Source organism: Eucalyptus grandis, chromosome 1, assembly GCF_016545825.1.
Source record: "Eucalyptus grandis isolate ANBG69807.140 chromosome 1, ASM1654582v1, whole genome shotgun sequence".
Classification (NCBI taxonomy): domain Eukaryota; kingdom Viridiplantae; phylum Streptophyta; class Magnoliopsida; order Myrtales; family Myrtaceae; genus Eucalyptus; species Eucalyptus grandis.
Genome location: NC_052612.1, coordinates 19,103,428 through 19,126,611, shown reverse-complemented (window position 1 = coordinate 19,126,611; position 23,184 = coordinate 19,103,428).

Here is a 23,184-nt window from a genome sequence, read left to right as displayed (position 1 = left end):
TAACAACAATCATGTCACACTAGTCAAGATTACTAAAATGACAAGAACACCTAAGTAGACCCCAGTATCCATAAGAAGAGAATTAACATCATCAACAGAAAAAATTTCAATTTCAATCAATTATCAAGCTTTAACAAGTGATCAAAACGCACTTTATTTTGGCAGAGATCAGGTGATATTTTCAGCGACCTTTTCATCCATCCATAGAATTCATCTCCAATCTAATATAAAACGAGTTCATTCACGTGAAAATCGAATCCATCTCAAATTCAATCTTGGCTCGGGTGGGTTGTGACGAGTCAAGTATAGACCAAACATAAAACCTGATCGCTTCTTAAAGCACAATATCTCCATCTTTCTAACCCATAACCAGTACCACCCCCCTTGAATTTGGGCACTTATTAACTATCTCTAATTTTGTCATTGACTAGCTTACATTCCAATTCCCGGAGCTAGTCATATCCCCGCCCAGTCGAAGTTTTGATTTTTACTGATTTGGCCAGCGTCTGAAACTAAGACAAATCCGGCACCAAGAGACCGGCAAACGAATATAGAAAAGCCGACAAACACAAGACGCGCTTTTGCTCCTATTCCCTACACGAGTCCACAAAGAAAGTAGCATCATCAGTCCTCCGACGAATGTATACATTTGACAAAATCGTCCTCGTCAGTTCGGATTTTAAGAAAGTCGAATTTGAGCTCACACCTGAATTAAGCTCCCACGAAGCTCATTTATAATGAACAAGTCGAATCAAATCAAGTCATTTCAAACTTATAAAATAATTAAATTAGCCACACTCCATCCAGAAAAGTTGAGCTTCGTTGAGACTGAATTTAAATCTAGTATCCAGTCTTGCATTTTGAATTCAAGTTTGGTTCAAACATTAGACCATATCAACTCGACTAGACTCGATTACACCTCTCCTTGTAAATACCCTCTGAAAAATATTCCAAACACTCCAGTAGAAATCAGTCTTGGTCATTCTTGTTCATTCTTCAAAGAGAATCTTGCACACACCTGACTTTGTACAAGATGACACTACTTAGTGGGTACAAAGAAAGAAAATTGTTGTGCCAAAAATCAACAAATTATCCTAAATCTATTGTACATATGTCAATCAATTTCTAAACTTTTTCAATTTTGTCAATTTAATCCTAAAACTTCATGCGAAATTCTAATGTATTCTTTCAGGCCAATTTTCACCTGCAATCATTGATGCGGCACTCCAGTCATTACCAATGATTCTACAAAACATATCGCCAAGTTAGCAATTTTCAAAAAAAGGATTGCATTGGAATTTCATGCAAAGATTTAGAATTAAATTGACAAAACTGGAATGATTAAGACTTAATTGTCATAATCATAATAAATTCACGATTGATTAGACTATTTCCTATAATATTGATTGATGCGAGTTAATGCACTAGCACGGTCTATGAAATTCTTTTCCATGCTAATGACGAATAGAGTGAATGATTAGTCACCACATCTCGATAATTTGGCATTCTATAGTCAAGTCAACCGGAAACTATTCGCAAACTTGGTGGTCAAGCTCGATTGGAGTAAATTCAATGATTTAATTAAGAATTTCTAGATTTGTTCTGTCTATTGTGGGAAAGCGACTCAATCTGGAACATTCTTCGATTTTGGATAAAATGAACATTCTTCAAGCGTATGATTATCTCTGCCCCCTATGGTAGAAGATGTACCTTGAATTCTGGTTTTTGATTTGTTTTGGACATCTACGGGCTTGCCTTGTTATGGTGACCTCAAAGATTCCCATGAATCTTTTCATGCATCATTTTGGTAATGAATGGAAATTTCGTTTTGTCACGACCTACCCTCGGGGGAGGGAATAGGTTTAGGAGTATTGCCTAAAGGACGAGCTTAAGGCTAGACGCGGGTTCTCCCAAGCCCATACTCACCTAACATTGGGGTATTTTAAGAATTTTGCAAAAAGAAGTCGCCACTCAGCCTATTGAGGTCAACTAGAAACCAAGTAAGACACGAGAGTATGCCACACTTCCTACACAACCAAAGAATCTAGGGTCGGGACCTGATTACACTAATTGATTAATTAGTGCCATTTCGGTACCTAATCTTGTTCATCTTAAAAGAAATAATTTTTGTCAAGCAGTTTTGATTGATTTCATACCTATCCACTAACATATGAGATAATCAAAGATGTGCACAATCATTAAAATAACAATCATAGCTATCAAGATTCTAATTTCAATAAAATTAAACACGTGCAATTAAACATAATTATATATACAAATTAAACATGTGATATAATCAACGCATGAGCAAATAAATGCCTAATTACACTAAGAATACAAAATATTGCAATTCCTAACCAAACCCCATCATTTTTTTTTATTTTCGAATTTTTTAAAAAAAAAATTAAAAATATATATATTCTTTATATTTTTTGAAAAAATAAAATAAAATAAAATAAAAATTAATATTTTTTGGTGAACCGGGTCCGGTCTGGTCCAACCCGACCCGGCTTCGGCCCGGTCAGCGCGGATCAGGTTCGATCCGGTTGGGGACGGATGGGCCCGAATCGTGGGCCCAGCCCAAGAGGTCCCTCCTCTCTTTTAAAAACAAACTAGGCCCAAAATAATTTTTTAAAAGAAATGGGGATAATTCTCGGCCCAAAGCCCATCTTTGATTTTTTACTTCAGCCCATCTGAAGGTCCATTTTCCAATTTCTTTTTTCGGCCCAACCTATTCAGCCCACGAAGCAAGAAACAGCCCAAAGCGAAGCCCACTTCTCATTTTCTATTTTCAGCCCTTTTGTGTTTTCTCTCTTTTTTTTCTTTTGCCCTTTTTCAGGTCGTCCCCTTCGATCTTCTTCTCCTGCAGCCGCAGCACACCGAAGCTCCTGCAACTCCTCCGCCGGACCGACGCCGACTATGCCGCGAGCACTGACCGCCCTAAAGAAGTCGCCGTGCCACCGCCTGGCGTCGATGGTTCTGTCCGACCGACACCGAGCACCGCCGGCCGCCGGTTGACCGGCGTTCTTAGAGTCGCCGGCTAAATTCCGGCGAGATGCGCGCGCCTCATCTCCCCAAACAGCGCGAAGGAACCTACCAACAAGCTAGGAAAACGACGGGAACGGTTAGCAACAATAGCATAATCCCGAGCAACGCAGAGAAACCAAAAGCCAAGCTCCGGTCGAGAGTTGGGTTCGGCGTTTTCAAATAGGCATTTCGTCGAACAGCTACTGGGCACTACCAAATTCAAGGTTTCCGGCTCAACCGAGCCTCGAACATGCCTTAGGGGGTCTTCGAACATGATGTATGAGGAACGCGGGAGCAAAGTGCAGAAGTGGCGAGGGCCAGAGCTTGCGCGAGCTGATCGGCCGCGATCTCCGGCCCGGCGTTTTCCAGAAACGGGACAACGGGTTCCAGGGGACCTACCTTGTCCGGGGAAGAGCTGCGCCGGACGATGGCGCGCGTATGGGCCTCCGGCAATGGCTCGCTGCTCCCTCGAGCTTCCCTCCTCCCTCTGGTTCGCTCCTCTCTGGTCTGGTGCCCGTCTTCTCCCCTGTCCTCGCTCTCTTTATTGCTGCTGGGTTCCGGGGACTTCGGCGGCGGCCAGCAGCTCACCGGCGGTAGCTGGAAGCTCCGGGGCTCCTCGGCTCCTTCTCCGGCCTATTCCCCCTCCTTTCTCCTCGGTTTCTCCCTATGTTTCTCTCTGTGTTTCCCTCTATGTTTCTCTTTCCTCCCCCGTCCCCCCTCCTGCTGGTCTTCGCCTCCTCCCTTTTTCTTCCCGTTTCTTTCCTTTTTTTGCTCTCTTTTTTTTCTGCAGGACCTTGCGCGAAGACCACGGCCATGCCAGTTTCCGGCCAGGCATTCCCGACCCGCGGATCACGCTGCCATCCCGATTTCCCTGCTCCTCCATCGCTGCTCCCTCTGCTCTCTGCTGCTGATCCGCTGCTGCTCTCTTCTGTTTTCTGCAGGTTGCGTGAAGACCAGCTGGGGGACGAGAACGAGGTGCGGGCCGGGCCGACAGGGGAAAAAGAAGCTGGGCCGAAAGAGCTGGCCCGTGCGCGGGAAAAAAAAAGGAAAGGAAAGGGGGTGGGCCGGGCCAAGGCCGGCTCCGGCCCAACCGGACGGGGTTTGTTTTTTTTTTTAATTAATTTTTTTATTTTTTTATTTTTTTATTTTATTTTTTTGATTGATTTTTTTAATACTAATTCCTAACCCTTAATGCTATTAAGTTTTAAGTAAAATAGTAAAATTTAGGTGTCAACACGTTTGACCCAAAAAAAGAAAAATTCTATAATTGTGTACCTATCAACTTGACCAAATGTTGTAGACAGAATTTTTGTTTTTGAAAATTTTAGTTTTTACATTCCAACTCTGCTCATGTGCTTGGTGCGTGAAATTGCATCCGATGGACTTGCTTAATGGTCCAATTAGTGATTGTTGATGGTTTCAAGCCAACAATCATGCTATATATGAAAAACAATCTGCTAAATTCGAATGGCCGTGTTCACATTTAGTAAGTTCTTTGAAAATGTTGATTTTCTAACATTATATGATGCTCTTCATCATATGTTTGTGTCACATACTAGTTTCATGTGATCCCACATGATTTAACTACTATGAAGATTGTAATTTTTAAGCGATCTAAAACAAATTGAGAATAGTAGTGAAGCAATAGCAAGAAATGAAATTGCCACATATTTCATTGGTCTAGTTAGATTTCTCTAAAGATGTTTTTGAAATTGACTTGTTGGTTAATTCTTGGGATGATAATAGGTGTAAGTAGCAAAGAGGGCCTTCATGACGATAAAGAGAATGAAAGGTAGTAGTAGCCGAAATTAGACCTATTAAATAGATGGGTCAGATTGAGTTTGGATGAATTAATTTTGGTGACTCATACCTGTCTTAATCCAAAGCATACCCACATACAATCCAATCTAGGCTTCAATTTTTAGCCATTGTCCCCCTCAAATATAGAAAATAGCATATTAAAAAAAGAACTAACCAATTTAGTAAAACAAATTAAACATCATAAATACTAGCAAATGAGAAAGTACTAAAATTAGTACACCCAAATAACTCGTATCTTGAATGCCATTGCTCAACCACCATGGGCACTACGATTAGCATAGTCACATTACAATTGTCGAAAACTTTTGTAAATGAAAAAAATCAAATCTGAAATTATTGATTTTATTAAGAAAATGTCTAAAATGCTTTTTATAACCAAAAAATAATATACAATTGACATATAGAAGAACCAACTACATAACATTCAAATGATTGGAAAAAAATTATGACACTCAAGTATTATTGACACTGGAATTTTTTGTTTACAAAATCATAATCCATAAATAGGATTAAAAATTGGAAAAATAAAAAGACATAAATGATAAATAATAAAAATAATATTTTAGAGAGAGAGAGAGAGAGAGATCACGTTTGAAGCCCATTCGGCCATTTTCTTCTTTAGCCAGATATCTTGATCCAAACCCATCAACTCAAACCCAAACCTGTTTGCTCGTGAATTTGACCCAGAAGACTTCGATCAACTCGCGGGCTCACTTGACCCGAAAACTTCAGTCCTCGATTTCCAGTAGGAGCCCATTTTGGATTTAAAAGAGGCCCATTTGACTTTAATTGCTTCCATTTCCATGGCCGCTAGTCTTCACCTTCCACCGCTGCAACCTTGTTGCCGATCATCATTCGCATGGCAGAGAGAATTGCGCTCCGCACTGATTGAGTTTGAGGGAGATTTCACCAAAAATTTCCCTCAGGGAGTCGATTTTTAGAGAATTATTTCTCATTTCTAGCTCATCACCAAGCCCAAGGCGACGTAGCCATCGCCCGCCCGCTGCCTCCAGAGACACCTCTGTTCAACTCTGTTTCGCGACCATGAAGATTGAAGTGGCCAAAACTCGCTTAAAGCTCTTTTCACTGGTCTTCATTTTAGCCGGCAACGATCATGAGAGCTCCCAATAGTTAAATTGGATTACCTGCTATGACTTACCTTGGCTTCATCGACAAGATAATCTCCGATTCTCCATCATGCTATGATTCTGTCCAAGGTAAAGTGAATGTAAAGCTTGTTTTGCTTCAATTAGGATTGGTCATCTTAGAGTCATGTATTTGATTCTTAATTTCACATGTTAATTTCATTTGCGTATGGTCACAAATAAGAGTTTGAAATCGCAAAACTCTGCTCCATTAACTGCAATTTTTCACTGAAATGTCTATGAGGTGTCAAGGCAGATTAGTTTCGTCATTTTCTATATCCGAAAGTAAGCTGACGTAGATAAAGCGATATTAATTGATTTTGAAGTCATTTAAGCATGAGTTCTAATGTTTTACAATGGTCAAATACATTTCCGAATCATTATACTTCTTTTCAATGGCAATCGGTGATAAGTATGTAATACGAGTTATTATTATCAACCTTCATTTATGGTGACATTCGAGATTGAGGCTTGAGTCCATGTGTGGGTCACGGTGGTGTTGACACCTATATTTTGGCATCCCGATTATCCATTTATTGCATAGAAAAATTAGGGATTAATTTTAAATCCTTAAAAAATAATAAAGTATTGAATTAAGTAGCAAATAATTTTAGGAGCCATTTATTTATTATTATTGCATCAGTGACAAATGAGTTTGAATTGATGGTTCTGAACTTATGTATATGGTTCTGAACTTAATAAGTTGAACTAAGTCCATAAAGAGAAGGAATTGGCCTAGACTCATTATTTTTTTATGATTAAAAATTAACTTATGAGAAATGGCAATTTGATATATTTGGTAAGTCTTTCACATATTCATGCAATATACACACTGAGTTATATATTTTCGCAGCAGAATGAAAGATTTTGGATGAAATATCAAAAAAATAAAATGGAATATTGCACGTGGAAGTATATACTCGATGTCATGCTTTGGGCAACCTATTTTGAAAGAGGCGGCATACTGGCATGAAGAAAGAAATCTTTTCGTATAAAGGGGATGTGCTTATAGAGAGAAAATAGGAAAAGAAAGAAATTATATGCATCTTCAAGAAAAGGAAAGCGGGTGGTGTATGCATTTTACCAAATCTCTTTAGGCTCCCTCGCCTGGTGCCTCCAGCTGCTCGATCGTGAAGCCGACGCCTGCCTTCACCATCCACGGCTGCCGTTCCTCCGTCAAATCACTGCTGCTACCTGTCCAAATCGGTGCCTGCATCGCCTTCGCCACCACTGGCCAGAACCCATCCTGACATCACGACCAGCCCGAGCGCCGCCACACCCGGGCTCTCCACAATCGCTGTAGGCCCGAGCGCTGCTGTCAGTGATCCATCGCCCGAGCTGCCGACAACCGAGCTTGCCGCTATGATCATCGTTGTGCCCCGCACACCGAGTCTCGTCCGTGACGAGTTACCATTTGCTTATCCGAGTCGAGCTCCCGCCACGTCAACGAGCTATTTCACCAAGCCTCCTGCAGTGCTGGCGAATTACCGTTCTCCCGAAGTCCACCAGCGAAGAGAGAGGGGCACATAAAGAGCAATTAAAGAAAAGGAATAGAAAGATCACTTTCTTTCTCTTCGCAGGCCATTCACGTTGACCAGTGAAGTCCAAGCGAATCAATCCCCATGAGGCCAGCATCTCTCGCTTTTGTGACGCGAGTCCAACAAGCGTGCGAATAGCTAGCAACCGCTGCTATTCGCATCTTGCAGTCGGCGACATCGCGGCTACAGTCCAGAACCGTTCCTTAGTCGAAGCGGTCACCCCAGCGAGTCGTCCTCGTGCCATCACGCCAAGCCCCGATCGCGAATCCTTGGCGCTGGTCCCATTTTGGAAACAAATAATCCAAACAATGTAATTTTCTTGAACCAAATTTCATCTCGATATTATTGCTTAAATTGGAATATTTGATACTAATAGTGCTTTCATTGAGACTTTAGGCATTATCCAAAACGATATTATTGGTTAAAAACTTTATAATTACTAATTTGATCGTAAGATTTTGGATCACTTTTTTATTTATTATTTTTGGCTTTAAAATCATTATAATTATTAATTTGATTTGTGAGTCTTCGAATCAATTTTTAATTATATTGATTTTGTGAGTCTTCGAATCAATTTTTAATTATATTGATTTTTCTTGCATGTTGTGATGTTTAGGGTTACAGTAATTGTTAATTTTATCCGTGAAATGATTATTTTTTCAATTATTTTAATCTTTTATTTGAATTTTCAATGAATATCTTGAGTGGATTGGATATAATGCATATATTTAGTAATATTGCTTCTTTTGAAAGCACTCAAAAGATCAAATTGTGCATGTGCATTAGATAGGATAGTTCTCTAAATTAGGATTATAGATATATATTGGGATTAGATTGCATGATAAAAAATTCATTTGTTCTAAAAAACTTGAAGACTTGGGAGATCGCACTCTAGGTGGTTCACTCCATGTTTGATCGCGACAGATGGATTATAATGGTTATCGTGGTGGTCGAAGATGGTGACCGATTGTAGTCATTTGCTAAGAATGCCAGCTATTGACAGGTAAGTTTTTCTATGTGTAGCTCAAAGTTTGGTTGTCTTGAAGAGGAAAAGGGCAAGAGGGACAAATATCAATGAATAAAAGAGAACAAGAAAAGTTAATGTTAAGAAAAATCTCAAATTATTACACTTATGATAAAATTTCCTCAATTAATTTTTTGACCACTAAAAATTCCAAATTGATACATATGTGATAACTTACCAAAAATTATTTTTTATTATAAAAACCCAAAATCAATTCATTTTTGACAGATTTACTCTCTCACTAATTTATGTTAATATTGAATAATACCACAAAAAATTACAAATTAATACATATATAACAAATGAATGGTAAAACCTCAAAATGGTATACCCATCATCTGCCATATGTGATTTCACTCAATAATTTGACGGTAAAATTTAATAGAAACTAATAAATGATAAATTTGTTGTGGTATTGACCCAAACAAGAATAGAGAGAAAATATGGAATAATAGGAATGGGGTATGGGCCATAGGGTGATTTCATTATAGGTCGGGCTTGGGAGTTTCATATTCGAATTTGGGTTTGTGACAATCTTAAATGAGATGGGGGCTTGGTTAATTTTGGGCTTGACTTAGCTTAGATGGGTTTGGGTTGAATCTCATTTTCAGAAAGATAGGTGTATTTTCTAATTGAAAAGAGGGCTCAATATGAGGGCCCAATTATGAGACCACCGTGCGGCCCTATTCGGGCCTAAGGGGTCCGGTCCGAGTGAAAATTAAAAAATAGAAAAAAAAAAGTTGAAAAAACTGATCGTGCATACTTTAATTGGGTTGGCAAAGTCTCCTTTTAGGTCGAGATGTACTAGAAGCTGATATGAAATGGGAGGTAGGGGATGGCAAATCTATTAATATAAGGGAAGATCGTTGGTTATCGTCAGGAAAGATTGGAGGTCCAGCAAATCAAAATGATCCAAAGCTGGTTGCAGATATTATTGATCCTACTGTGCGTGCATGGAATACTCAGCTTATAAATGATATTTTCGACAGTAATATTTCAAAAGAAATTCAGGCAATCCACCTCAGCATTACCCCCCGACCCGACCATCTAGTCTACACAGGGCATATCTCGGGACGGTATCAAATCAGAAACGGGTATCACAAATTACGAGAAAATCATGCAATCACCACAGCAAATCAGGCATCCTCCTCATACCAAGTTCCAAAACGATTATGGACAGAAATATGGAAGCTACAGACTTATCCCAAAATCAAACATTTTATGTGGAGCTTATGTAATGAAGGCCTTCCTACCAAAACTAACCTACATCGGCGTAATATCATACCTGAGCCAACTTGTTCCTTCTGCCATCAATTTCCAGAATCATCCGAGCACCTCTTTGTGCTGTGCCAGTGGACAAAAGAGGTATGGTTAAATTACTGCAGAAATATGGATGTCTCTCAAATGTCTATTACACGCATAGACAGATGGGTAAGCAATTACCTTTTCTCTGGGATCTCAGCACACCAAAAGACGATCTTTGCGCATCTTCTTTGGCTAATATGGAAGGCCCGCAACACCTTGCTCTTTCAAGGCCGCAAATCATACCCAACAAAACTTATCAGCGAAGCCCTTCTCTCCCAGCAGTTATATGAGAAATGGAATCCACGAAAGGAACCGCTTACCTCTAAACAGGACACATGGGTACCTCCCGATCCGGGTTCGTTGAAGCTCAATGTTGATTGCTCTTGGCAGGGAAGAAATTTCGAGTGCTCTGTCGCTGGTATATGCAGAGGAGCGAACGGGATCTGCATCGATGGCTTTGCGCAAAAAATTTACGCCCAATCGGCTTGTATCGGCGAAATCCTAGCCATCCTTCAAGGGCTTCTGTGGTTGAAGCAGCTCCGAAGTGCTCTGACAGGAACTCAAGACGCACGAACTGAACTGCCCGTAACTCTCTCCAGCGATTGTCTTCAAGCGGTGGATTCAATTATGGGCCGACAAGAACCTTCTTGGGCTTCTCTTCCTTTGGTGCTTGATTGCCGACAGATGCTGGCCCAAATGGAGAATATTCACCTGCAGTTCGAACCGCGACAAACAAACCGGGCGGCTGACTGGATCGCAAAATCCTTTCAAACCGGTTCTCTCCCGTCTAATTGGATCGCTACGCCTCCGCATGATCTTTATCTTATTTTATGTTTAGACTTTCCTACTACATGTAATCCACCGTATTAGTTGAATCAATGAAGTATCTTTGATCAAAAAAAAAAAAATTTGGGTTGCATGATGAAAATAGAAAAGAAGAAACATTTACCTACAAAAATAAATTATTTCAAAAGAAACCGAGACCTTGATTAAGTCGTTTAGTTTTAGAGCTATATTTAGCATAATTTATATGTAAATAGTTTACACTATTAAAAAAAATTGGATTCGATTTAAAGTTAGCTCAGGATTGTTATCCTACTACTTAATAACAATGTTATTTTTTTTTTTTACCGACTCGTATTGGTTTACTTTATCGCATTCAATCTTTTACTCGTTCTTTTATTATTATTCTTGCTGAATTTGTAGTGATATTTTTATGTTACATTTGTGTCAGGACTTACTTTTTCTAGTTCATTTTTTGGTTACATCATACTATCATAATAAAAATAAAAACACTGCCTGGATACTTAATAAATGAGAACGTTGGAATTCATAATTTGGTACAAAAGACCGTGCACAATCAAATTTATGATTTGATTACACTTTTTTTCAAGTTTCACAACTTTTAGTGCACTTATCCAAAAATTGTTGAACTTATGGAGTAGGCCTATGGTATGTGAGTGTTGTTCATCTAAAAATTACAAAATATTAAAAAGATTAAAATGACCAGCCAAAAATATGGGAAAAAAAAAACTAAATCTTTGTTTAAAGAAAGGTGAGAGAGGAGTAAAGGACTTAGGTATAGGGGGAGAAAAAGACTAGAAAACACCCTTATTTTTCAAAGAGGTTATGTCACAAAGTACGATGACAGAAATTTACAACGAAAATTGACATTTATTTGTTTTCAATGTATAAAGATTATATTATAATGCTGGAACTCTACGAACATATTTTCCTATTCTCTTTTTACTGCAGTTAATAAATTTAAGCATACCGGTGCTCCCTTGCTAGTACGAAAATTATCTAGAAAGATTAAGTTCACTTTAAGTCCCTTAATTTATGTTCTTGTGCAACCGGATCTTTTCAAATCGACTCCTTTAACTCTACCCGTTCTCAACCAGGTCCTCCTTAAATAATTTTTGGTACGTTGAGGCGGCATGCTAAGATGATAATTTTTCATTATTAGAAAAAGGTAAAAGTCGATAATGAAAATCAAAAGAAACTGATTTTATTCTAGAAAATAAGGAAAGTAAAATGTAGAAAACAAAATGTGGAAGAGCAAGACACGCGAGAAGGGGCGGACGAATAATTTGCGGCAGCCTCCACCAGCGATGATGGGTGATGGTCGGAAGATGAGAAGAACTCATCTCAGGCTTGACCTTTGGGGGAAGCAGTCGTTATTGAAATGATTATGCGCTTTACCAGCATTTTCACGCATGCTTCTTCCAAATCAGGTTTTAGTTGCTTCTTCAAGTACAAAGATTCAAGATATCCCTCTTGTGAGTAAAAAATCACCTCGCTCAACATGCGAGTTTTCTCTCGCTCAACATGCGAGTTTTCTCTCGCTCAACATGAAGTTTTCCTCAAACTTTTCTCTCGCTTATGTTAGAGTTTCCTCTCGCGATATGCTCGCGCTCTTCCTTCTCGTAATTTCTTCTCTCCTCGGGTGCTCAATCTGCAATCCACTTTCAGCTTCATTCCTTCCGTCTAATCTCCCTCAATCTCCCGCCGATACCTCCTTTTCCTTTAAGTAATCCTCCCTACTCCTCGGCGTGGCTTGCATGTGAAGTTTTTGAGTCCACCGAATCATCGAGGCCTTCTTTCTCCCCGTCCCGAGTTTCCCTCTCCTTCCGGTGATGTTCACCGAATCATCGTTGTCCCCTCAATCATCTTTTTAGGTTGAATTTGCATGTATAGCGCTGTCGATCTTCAATTCTGGACATGCAACACCTGGGTTTTACTTCGGGGTTCTTCTAAGTTGACCTTGCAAGTATAGCGCGGTCGGTCTTCACCTGGGACATGCAACAACCGGGTCTTCGCCCGCATGTGGTTTTAAGTACTTGTAAGATTTATGGCAACGGAAGAGCAAGACAGCTCCTCGCGCATTGCGGCGCTGTGTCAAAGATTGGGACGACTATGCTCAGAACAAGAATTGGAAGTTTGGGATGATTTACCTTCCTCAGACAAGCTGAAAGAGTGTCGCCTTGTCCTGGTGGGTAATATACTTACCAATCCTGCTGTTAATCTTCCTGCTTTACAAATTGCAATGAAGAAAGCATGGCGTTTAGAACAGGTTGATATATCCCTTTGTGACGGTGGCCTGTATATAGTCAAGTTTCGGTTAGAAATTGAAAAACAGAGAGTACTTGCAGGGAGTCCGTGGCTGTTCTCAGGACATTTGTTTCATTTCCAACCATGGCGACCAAATACACCATTACACTGTTATGAGTTCTCTCACTGTGCCTTCTGGATGCATGTAATGGGATTACCTTTGGAGTGGAACACAGAACACATTCTGCGTAAGGCGGTTAAGGTAGGTCGTGTTATCGGGTTAAACCGAGATACTTCGGAAGGGTCCGCATACAACTTGATTTGAAAGAATCTTTAAGGACGGGGAAGCTCATTCGTATTGAAGGAAAGACATTATGGTTAGATTTTCGCTATGAGCGACTCTCACATTTCTGCTATTCGTGCGGGAAGCTAGGACACTATGCGACAGCTTGTAAAGAATATCCTTATGTGGAAGACAAACACGATGCTTTATCGAAACTCGCCTATGGCCACTGGTTACGTGCGGAGGTTCGACAACATAGCCCGTATTGGGACACGTTCTATAATCCTCAGGAATATAAGAAGCAGATGGATGAAGTTGTACCTGAAACTCCCCCTGCCATGCAAATGCCAATCCTAGCTCTGCCTCCAATTGCGTCAGATTCAGAAGCTCAAGCAACGACCCCCATCATCCCCTCAAGACCCTCTTCTATGATGGATATAGTCAATCCCGCTCCAAGGACTACTGACTTGGTACCTGCCATGGCAAAATTGAAGAGTGTTCAGACTCCTTCCCTGGAGATTCCCAAGAAAAAAAAGCCAACACTTCTGAAAACGAATAATGCTACGGGATCAGGCAAGAAACAAAAGAGATACTCTCCATATGATACTAGAGTTGGCTATTCATCGATCCTGGATGAGACTCAACTTATGGACACCCCCGTTTATGATGTAAATGAGACAACACAGTGGGCATTGGCGGCTGGCCCCAAACAGCCACCGCATCTCAAATGAAGCTCCTATGTTGGAACTGTCAGGGGTTGGGCAACCCACTGACAGTTCAAGCCCTAAAGGCCGTTTTGGCCAAAGAAAAGCCCGATCTAGTTTTCTTAATGGAAACTAAGAATGTAGCTTCAGTTTTAAGTAGATTACAGCATCGGTTTCATTTTCCCCACTCCTTGATAAGGGATCCAGTGGGCCTGGCTGGTGGTCTAGCTATTTTTTGGACTGAGCTTTATGCTCTAACTATTTTGAAGTCAGCGGAGAATTATTTTGATCTGCTTTGTTATGATATTTCTGCAGCAACGTCTATGCATATCACATGTTTGCATGCTCCCTCTACTTATAGGGCTAGACAAGAGCTTTGGGATAGACTCAGGGAGATTAGTGCTGTACATATCTTTCCTTGGGTGTGCGTGGGGGACTTTAATGAAATTCTCTACCCCTGGGAAAAAGTGGGTAAGAGACCAGCTATATACTCTCGCCTATCATCATTTAGATCAGTGATTAGTGCTTGCTCTTTACTAGAGTTGGAAAGCAAAGGGTGTGAATTTACTCCGGTCTAATAACGGAACAAGTGGGCTGACCGGTAAAGGAGAGATTGGATCGAGTCTTTTGCTCTTTGGAATGGCGATTGTTGTATCCTACCGTTAAGTGTTAGCCCTTCCGCGTTAGGTTCGGATCACCGCCCTCTCTTGATTACCACATCTACTAGTCCCGCTCAGCGAAAGAAGACTTTTACTTATGAAGCTTTCTGGAACCAAGATCAACAGTGCAAAGAAATAATTCAACATTCGTGGAATATGTCCAGAGCAGACAAACTCTCTCTGGCGGCAAAATTGCAGATTGTTTCTAATGAATTAGCAAGGTGGAGTAAATCAAAGTTCAGTAATGGTCATCTTCGTATAGCTCATTTACAACATCAGCTACAGACTATCATGAACAGAAAATATTATCGAGTGATGATAAAGAGCTGGCCCATTCAATTCGAGACGAAATTCAACAAATGGGCAAAGCAAGAGGAACAGGTTAAGGCTATGCGCTCTCGCATCAATTGGCTGAGGTGGGGGATAAAAATTCCAAATTTTTCCACGCCAAGATTGTACAACGAAGACAAAGAAACAGAATGCCTCGTTAAAAGATGATCTTAACTGGATAAGAGAACCAAAGACAATTAAAGGAGCTAACGTTGGGTTTCTTTTCTAATTTATATAAGTCGGTCGGCTCTCGCGACTTTGGCCCCTTTTAAATCAATACCTGCAAGTGCTAACTAACGACATAAATGATCATTTGCTGAGAACAAGAACGGAAGATGAGGTGTACTGTGCAACTTTTCAGCCGGGTGCTTCAAAGGCTCCGGTGGCCCGATGGTCTTAATGGCCTCTTCTTTCACAAAGACTGGGCAATTATCAAAGAAGATGTCATTAAAACAGTTCGAGATTTCTTCACTTCAGTGTATCATGCCTCGCTCTCTAAAAACGTAACGATACTTGTGTTGGTTCCTAAGGTTCATCATCCTGAAAGCATTGATCAATACAGACCAATAAGTCTTTGTAATTTCGCTTACAAAATCATTTCCAAAGTTATGGCCAATAGACTTAAACCTTGGCTTCCTAATTTGATATCCAAAGAACAGGCAGCATTTGTTAAGGACAGGCAGATACAGGATAACATAATGGTGGTTCAAGAAGTGCTTCATCGTTTAAAGTGCGTAAGAGCAAGAAAAGTTCAACCTTCTTTTAAAAACAGATATGCAAAAAGCGTATGATAGGGTGGAATGGGATTTTCTCCAAGCCTACATGCTGCAGCTGGGTTTCAATGATAGATGGGTTCGGTTGGTAATGGCTTGCATCACAACGACTTCCCTAAGTGTTCGGTTCAATGGGGAACAGCTTGCTTCTTTCCAACCATCTCGAGGACTTAGACAAGGTGACCCCTATCCCCATATATTTTTATTTTACTCGCAAATGCGCTATCAACTCTTATTACTCAAGTGTGGAAATGGGTCGGTTACAAGGAATTAAGTTCAATAGAGCATGCCCCACTTTATCCCATCTATTCTTCAACTGATGACTCTCGTTTTCTTCCTAAAAGCAACAATCTCTCGAAGCCCAAAACCTAGCCAATATCCTAAATCAATATTGTCAAGCTACGGGCCAAATTATAAATAGGAATAAGTCTGGTTTGTATTTCAGCAAAAACTGCCCGTTATCTCTACAACAAAATATAGCAAGTGAATTCAGAATGCCCGTGATGAATCGTTATGGGAAGTACGGGTATCCCTTCGATTGGGGGCGATCGAAACGGGAGATGTTTTCCTGGATTTTGCCGAGTAAACGCCAAATTAGATGGCTGGAAGGAACGATTATCGAAGAGTGGAAAGGAAATACTTTTGAAATCTGTTATACTGTGCATTACCTCGTATGCAATGTCGATCTTCAAGCTCCCCCGTCTTTATGCAGATTAATAGAAAAAGATATCGAGTTTTGGTGGAGCAATAATAATGGCAAAACAGGAATTCATTGGCGAAATTGGACTTCTTTAAAACTCTCCAAAGACTCTGGAGGAATGGGATTTAGAGACCTTGTCGGATTTTAACAAAGCAATGCTTGGTAAGCAAGCTTGGCGTCCGTATCAACAACCAAATGCTCTATGGAGTCAGTTGTTCAAGGGATTATATTTCAGGAATTCATCATTTCAATGTGCACAAGTGGGAAATCGTACTTCATGGGGTTGGCAGAGTATTTTAAAAGGCAGAGAAGCCATTCTTCCTAGACTTCGATGGTTAGTTGGGGATGGCTCCAGAATTAACATAAGAGAAGACAATTGGCTACCTACGGGTACATTGGGAGGTACAGTTGCTCAAGGCGAACCGGTTTTAGTGGCTGATCTCATTGATAACTCACAGTACACGTGGAATTCAACTCTTATATCCAATCTATTTGACTCTCGGTGTCGGTGAAGAGATTTTAAAAATTCCTATTAATCCTTTACTTCTTACCGACCAACCGATATGGACTGCGACCTCCTCTCGGTGTTTATTCAGTAAAAAGCAGTTACCATCTTTTGTCTTCACACCTAAATACCCAACTCAATGTGCCTTCAACTTCTTATCAGAACCCCATTAAGTTATGGCGAACAATATGGCATATGAAAACCGCTCCTAAAATTCGAGTGTTTATGTGGTTAGCCTGTCAGAATGCCCTTGCTACTAAAGCAAACCTTTTTCACAGACACATCTCACCCACTCCTGTCTGCAACCTATGCTCTCAAAAAATGCCCGAGACTCCGCCGAACATCTATTCTTCTTTTGCACGTGGACTAGCAAGATATGGACTCATCCTCATATCGTGGTTCGAGATCTTACCTACTTCAAGGTGCAGCGTTTTGATGCTTGGGTCGCAGGCGAGAGCCACCGATTCGAAGGAGTCCCATGACTTTGAGGTAATCGCAAATTTGTTGTGGCAGATCAGGCGCCGCAACAATTTCATCTTTAGAAACCATAGTCCGACCCCATCCGAGCAAAGTGGAGGATGCCCTTGCACTGAGCAGATAGATAAGGTTGTCGACCCAACTCCTCACAGCCTTCCAATCTCGTCCCTCAGCCCCGATCAGCGATGGAAACCTCCTGACAAAGGCAGTTTAAAATGCAATATTGATGGTGCTTTTCAATCAGAGGGTTTGCAAGGCTCAATGGCTTGTATCTCGCAGAAATTACAAAGGAATTCTCACCGATGTTTTTACCCGAAGCTTCTCGGCTCAATCGGCTTTCCAGCGGAGCTTTATGCTCTGAAATTCTCGATTCAACATCTCGATCCAGCATGAGCGTCACCAGGATCGACTAATAGTGGAATCGGACTGCCTACGCTTGGTGGAGATGGTTGCGGAGAAGAAGAAACCGCCATGGATGGAACGCCTCCTCTACGCTGAAGTCGAAGATCTGCTATCCCAGTGCCCTAATCTCTCTCTCAAGCACTGCCGTAGACAAGCGAATGCAGCCGCAGATTGGGCCGCAAAAGCACACAGGAACCACGGCCCGGTCCGCAATTGGATCCTTGACCCTCCTTTTATGTTGCAAGATATAGTGTATGCTGATGCTTTAGCATCTGGATGTCTATCTTCTCTTATATAATATTTCAGTAGTTTCGACCAAAAAAAAAAAAAAAGTACAAAGATTCAAGCTAGTCAAGCACGCCTAAATCATTTACGAGTTGAAGGGCGACACTGAGTCAAGGTCGAGCCTCATTGGTTCAAACTTTACGACAATCGACTTTGAGCTCACGACTGGATCAAGCTTCAACAAAAACTCATTTATGGTAATTAGGTCGAATCAACCGAGTCAATTTCAGCTTGTAAAAACATTTCACAAGTCGAACCCGGTCCGGAAAAATTGAGCATCGTCGAGATCGGGTTTGGATCGAGTATCAATTCTTGAATTTTCAAGTCTAGCCTCATTCAAACATTACATTATATCGACTCGGTTACAATCAATTACACTTCTCTTTTAAGCACTTGCCGACAAATATTCCAAACAACACTTGGAAAACGGTCTTGGTCATCACCTTCAATTGCTTCCTTCTCCGTGGCCACTAGTCTTCACCTTCAACCGCTGCAACCTTGTTGCCGATCGTCGTCCGCACGGTAGAGAATCGCGCTCCGCATGGATTGAGTTTGAGGGAGTCAAGGAATCGATTTTCAGAGACTTCTTTCTCATTCCTTAGCTCATCACCAGGCCCAAGGCAAAGTAGCCATTGCCCGAGCGCCGCCTCCGGAGAAGCCCCTGTTCAACTCTATTTCGCGACCGTGAAGATTGAAGTGACCAAGACTCACTTGAAGCTCTTCCAACGGTCTTCATTTTGGCTGACAACGATCGTGAGAGCTCCCAATAAATTGGACTGCCTACTATGACTTACCTTGACTTCATTGACAAGATAATCTCCGATTTCCATCATGCTATGATTCTGACCAAGGTGAAGTGAATGTAAAGCTTGTTTTGCTTCAATTAGGATCGGTCATGTTAGAGTCACGTATTTGATTCTAAACTCTGCATGTTAATTTCATTTACGTATGGACACAAATATGAGTTTGAAATCGCAAAAATCTGTTCCATTGACTGCAATTTGTTCACCGAAATGTCAAGGAGGTTTCAATGCGAATTAGTTTCGTCATTTTCTGAATCCGAAAGTATGATGACATAGATTAAGTGATATTAATTGATTTTCAAGTCATTTAAGCGTGAGTTCTAAAGTTTTCACGATGGCCAAATATATTTCCGAATCATTATACTTCTTTTTGATGGCGATAATGAGTACGTGATATGAGTTATTGTTCTCAACCTTCATTTATGGTGATATTTGTGATCGAGGCCTCTACCTTGTTAGTCTTCCACAAACAGTTTCCTTGTGAGTCCATATATGGGTCACAATGGAATATAATGGTTATGGAAGGTGGCCGGAGATGGTGACCAATTGCAGTTGTTTGCTAAGAATGCCAGTTATTGATGGGTAAGTTTGTGTGTGTAGCTCAAAGTTTGGTTGTCTTGAAGAGGAAAACGACCAAAGGGACAAATATCAATGAATAAAAGAAAATAATAAGAGTTAATATCACGAAAAATCTTAAATTAGTACACCTATGACAACTTATTTTAAATTAATTTTTTTAACTACCAAAAACTCTAAATTAATACACATGTGACAATTTACCAAAAACTATTTTTTTTACTCTAGAAAACTCAAAACCAATTCACTTGTAACATATTTACTCTCTCATTAGTTTCTATTAAATTGAATTAATATCACAAAAAATTATAAACAAATACACATGTGACAAACGAATGGTAAAACCTTAAACCAGTACGTTTGTCAACTACCACGTGTGATTCAACTCAACAATTTGACGATAAAATTTCACGGAAATTTACAAAGGATAAATCCGTCACGAATGTAGCAAATTAGGATTTTTTTTTTTTTTTTTGGTTAAAATATAGTTTATGGTAAATTTTTCATGCAAATCGATTTGAGATTTTTTATGATATTAATCCAAATAATAATAAAGAGAGAGAAATATGGAATAATAGGAATTGGGTATGGACTATAGGGTGATTTCATTAGAGACAGGGCTTGGGAGTTTCCATATTCGAATTTGGGTTTGTGACAGTCTTAAATGAGTTGGGGGCTTGGTTAATTTTGGGCTTGACTTAGCTTAGATGGGTTTGGGTTGAATCTCATTTTCAGAAAGATAGGCTTATTTTCTAATCGAAAAGAATGCTCAATATGAGGGCCCAATTGTGAGACCACCGTGCGGCCCTATTCGGGCCTAAGGGGTGCGGTCAGAGTGAAAAATATAAAATATAAAAAAAAAAATTGAAAAAACTGATCGTGCATACTTTAATTGGGTGCATGATGAAAATAGAAAAGAAGAAACATTTACCTACAAAAATAATAATTTCGAAAGAAATAGAAAAAAAAAATTGAAAGATTGGGTGCGTATGACAAAATTTCTAAAACAGAAATTGATTTCTGATTAGAAATTGAGAAGTTAAAAATTTTAGCTTCTAATTTCTTCTTCAAATCAATTTTTGGAATAGAAATCTGTTCCAGAAATAGAAAAATCAAATTGCGTTACCAAACGGATTTATGTTCCAAACATGTTCTAACAGAAAAACAAATAAATAAAGAAGTGTAAATTTTATCATGCGTAGCCTTAGAAACCGAGACCTTGATTAAGTTGTTTAGTTTTAGTTCTCTTATTTAGCATAATTTAGATTTAAATAGTTTATACTATTAGAAAAATTAGATTCAATTTGAATTTAACTCACAATATCCTACAACTTAATAATGTCATTTTTTTTTTTACTAACTTGTATTGGTTTACTTTATCGCATTCAATCTTTTACTCGTTCTTTTATTATTATTCTTGTCAAATTTGTAGTGATATTTTTATGTTACGTTTGTGTCATGACTTACTTGTTCTAGTTCAATGGTTTGGTTACATCATACTATCATAATAAAAATAAAAACATTGCCTGGACACTTAATAAACAAGAGCTTTAGAATTAATCATTTGGGACAATTTGATTACACTTTTTTTCAAGTTTCATGACTTTTAGTGCACTTATCCAAAAAATATAATATTGAACTTATGGAGTAGGCCTATGGTATGTGAGAGTTGTTCATCTAGAGATTACAAAATATTAATAAGATTAAAATGACCAACCAAAAATATGGAAAAAAAAAAAAAAAAAACCAAATCTTTGTTTAAAGAAAGGTGAGAGAGGAGTAAAGCAATTAGGTAGAATGGAGAGAGAGAGAGAGGAGAGAGAGAGAGAGAGAGAGAGAGAGAGAGAGAGAGAGAGAGAGAGAGAGAGAGAGAGAGAGAGAGAGAGAGAGAGAGAGAGAGAGTGAGAGATTGATTTACAACGAAAATTGACATTTATTTGTTTTCCCGTTCTGCTGTTCTAGCATCGAAACCACAGAGCACTTTCTGTTCTTATGCAAATGGACAAAGAAAGTTTGGGATGACTCGTTATTTGAAACGATCAGACCAAACAATAGTATTAAACACACAGATCAGTGGATCTTCAATGCTTTCAAAAGAGATCAGTTCTCACCTGCTCGAGAGTTCACTGGTATGGTTCTGTGGAACATCTGGAAGGCGAGAAATAACTGGATTTTTCGAGCGAAAGAACCCAGACCAGCAGACCTATTGATTACAGAACAGGAACAATAGATCTCATTTAGTAAAGCAAAATCAAACAAAAACGAACGACCACTCAAACGAGACAAACTGATCAGTAGCGGCCTCCGGAATGGTAGGATTTGAAGCTAAACGTCGATGCGGCATGGTGTTCAGGCGAATTTCTATGCTCTGTGGCTGGAGTCGTGCACGATTCTGCTAGAAGAGCTCTCGAAGGATTCGCAACCACGACTAGGGTTTCTTCGTCGAGCGAAGCGGAAGCTAAGGCGATTTTACACGGCATATTATATACCCACGAACTCCAGTTGTCTCACGTGAGGGACTTTGGAAGTCGAACGGGGAAGTGGTTGATAGAAAGCAACTGTTCCACAGTGGTAGAAATGGTAATGGGCTGGGCCGAACCTTCATGGAATCTAAAAGAAATCGTGCACCGTTGTAGGAGTGGGCTAAATCAAAACAACAATATTACGGTGACCCATTGTCCACGCCAAGCAAATGCCGCAGCATATTGGATTGTACGGAATCATCGGCTTAAAACTCTCCCACGTAATTGGTTGATTTCTCCCCCTTTTCCTCTATGGAATATTTTATGCGCAGATCTGGCTCCATCTGCGTTATGTAAGACTCCTCCTTAATCAAGTAATAGTCAGTTCTATTTTGACCAAAAAAAAAATTGTATAAAGATTATATTATAATGCTGGAACTCTACGAACATATTTTCCTATTCTCCTTTTTATTGTAGTTGCTAAATTTAAGCAAACCAGTGCTCCCTTGCTAGTAGAAAAATTATTTAGAAAGATTAAGTTCACTTTTTGGTCCCTTAATTTATGTTCTTGTGCAACCGGATCTTTTCGAATCTACTCCTCTAACGCTACCCATTCTCATCCAGTTCCTTCTTAAATAATTTTTGGTATGTTGAGGCGACATGCTAAGACGATAAATTTTCATTATTAGAAAAAGGTAAAAGTCAATAATGAAAATCAAAAGAAACTGATTTTATTCTAGAAGATAAGGAAAGTAAAATGTAGAAAACAAAATGTGGAAGAGCAAGACACGCGAGAAAGGGGCGGACGAATTATTTGGGGCAGCCTCCACCAGCGATGATGGGTGATGGTCGGAAGATGAGAAGAACTCATCTCAGGCTTGACCTTTGGGAGAAGAAGTCGTGACTGAAATGATCACGCGCTTTACCCTCATTTTCACGCATGCTTCTTCCAAATCAGGTTTTAGTTGCTTCTTCAAGTACCAAAGATTCAAGCTGCTCAAGCACGACTAAATCATTTACGAGTTGAAGGGCGACACTGAGTCAAGGTCGAGCCTCATTGGTTCGAACTTTACGACAATCGACTTTGAGCTCACGACTGGATCAAGCTTCAACAAAAACTCATTTCTAGTAATCAGGTCGAATCAACCGAGTCAATTTCAGCTTGTCAAAACATTTCACAAGTCGAACCCAGTCCGGAAAAATTGAGCATCGTAGAGATTGGGTTCGGATCGAGTATCCATTCTTGAATTTTCGAGTCTAGCCCCATTCAAACATTACACTATATTCTAAACATTACACTCAATTACAATCAAT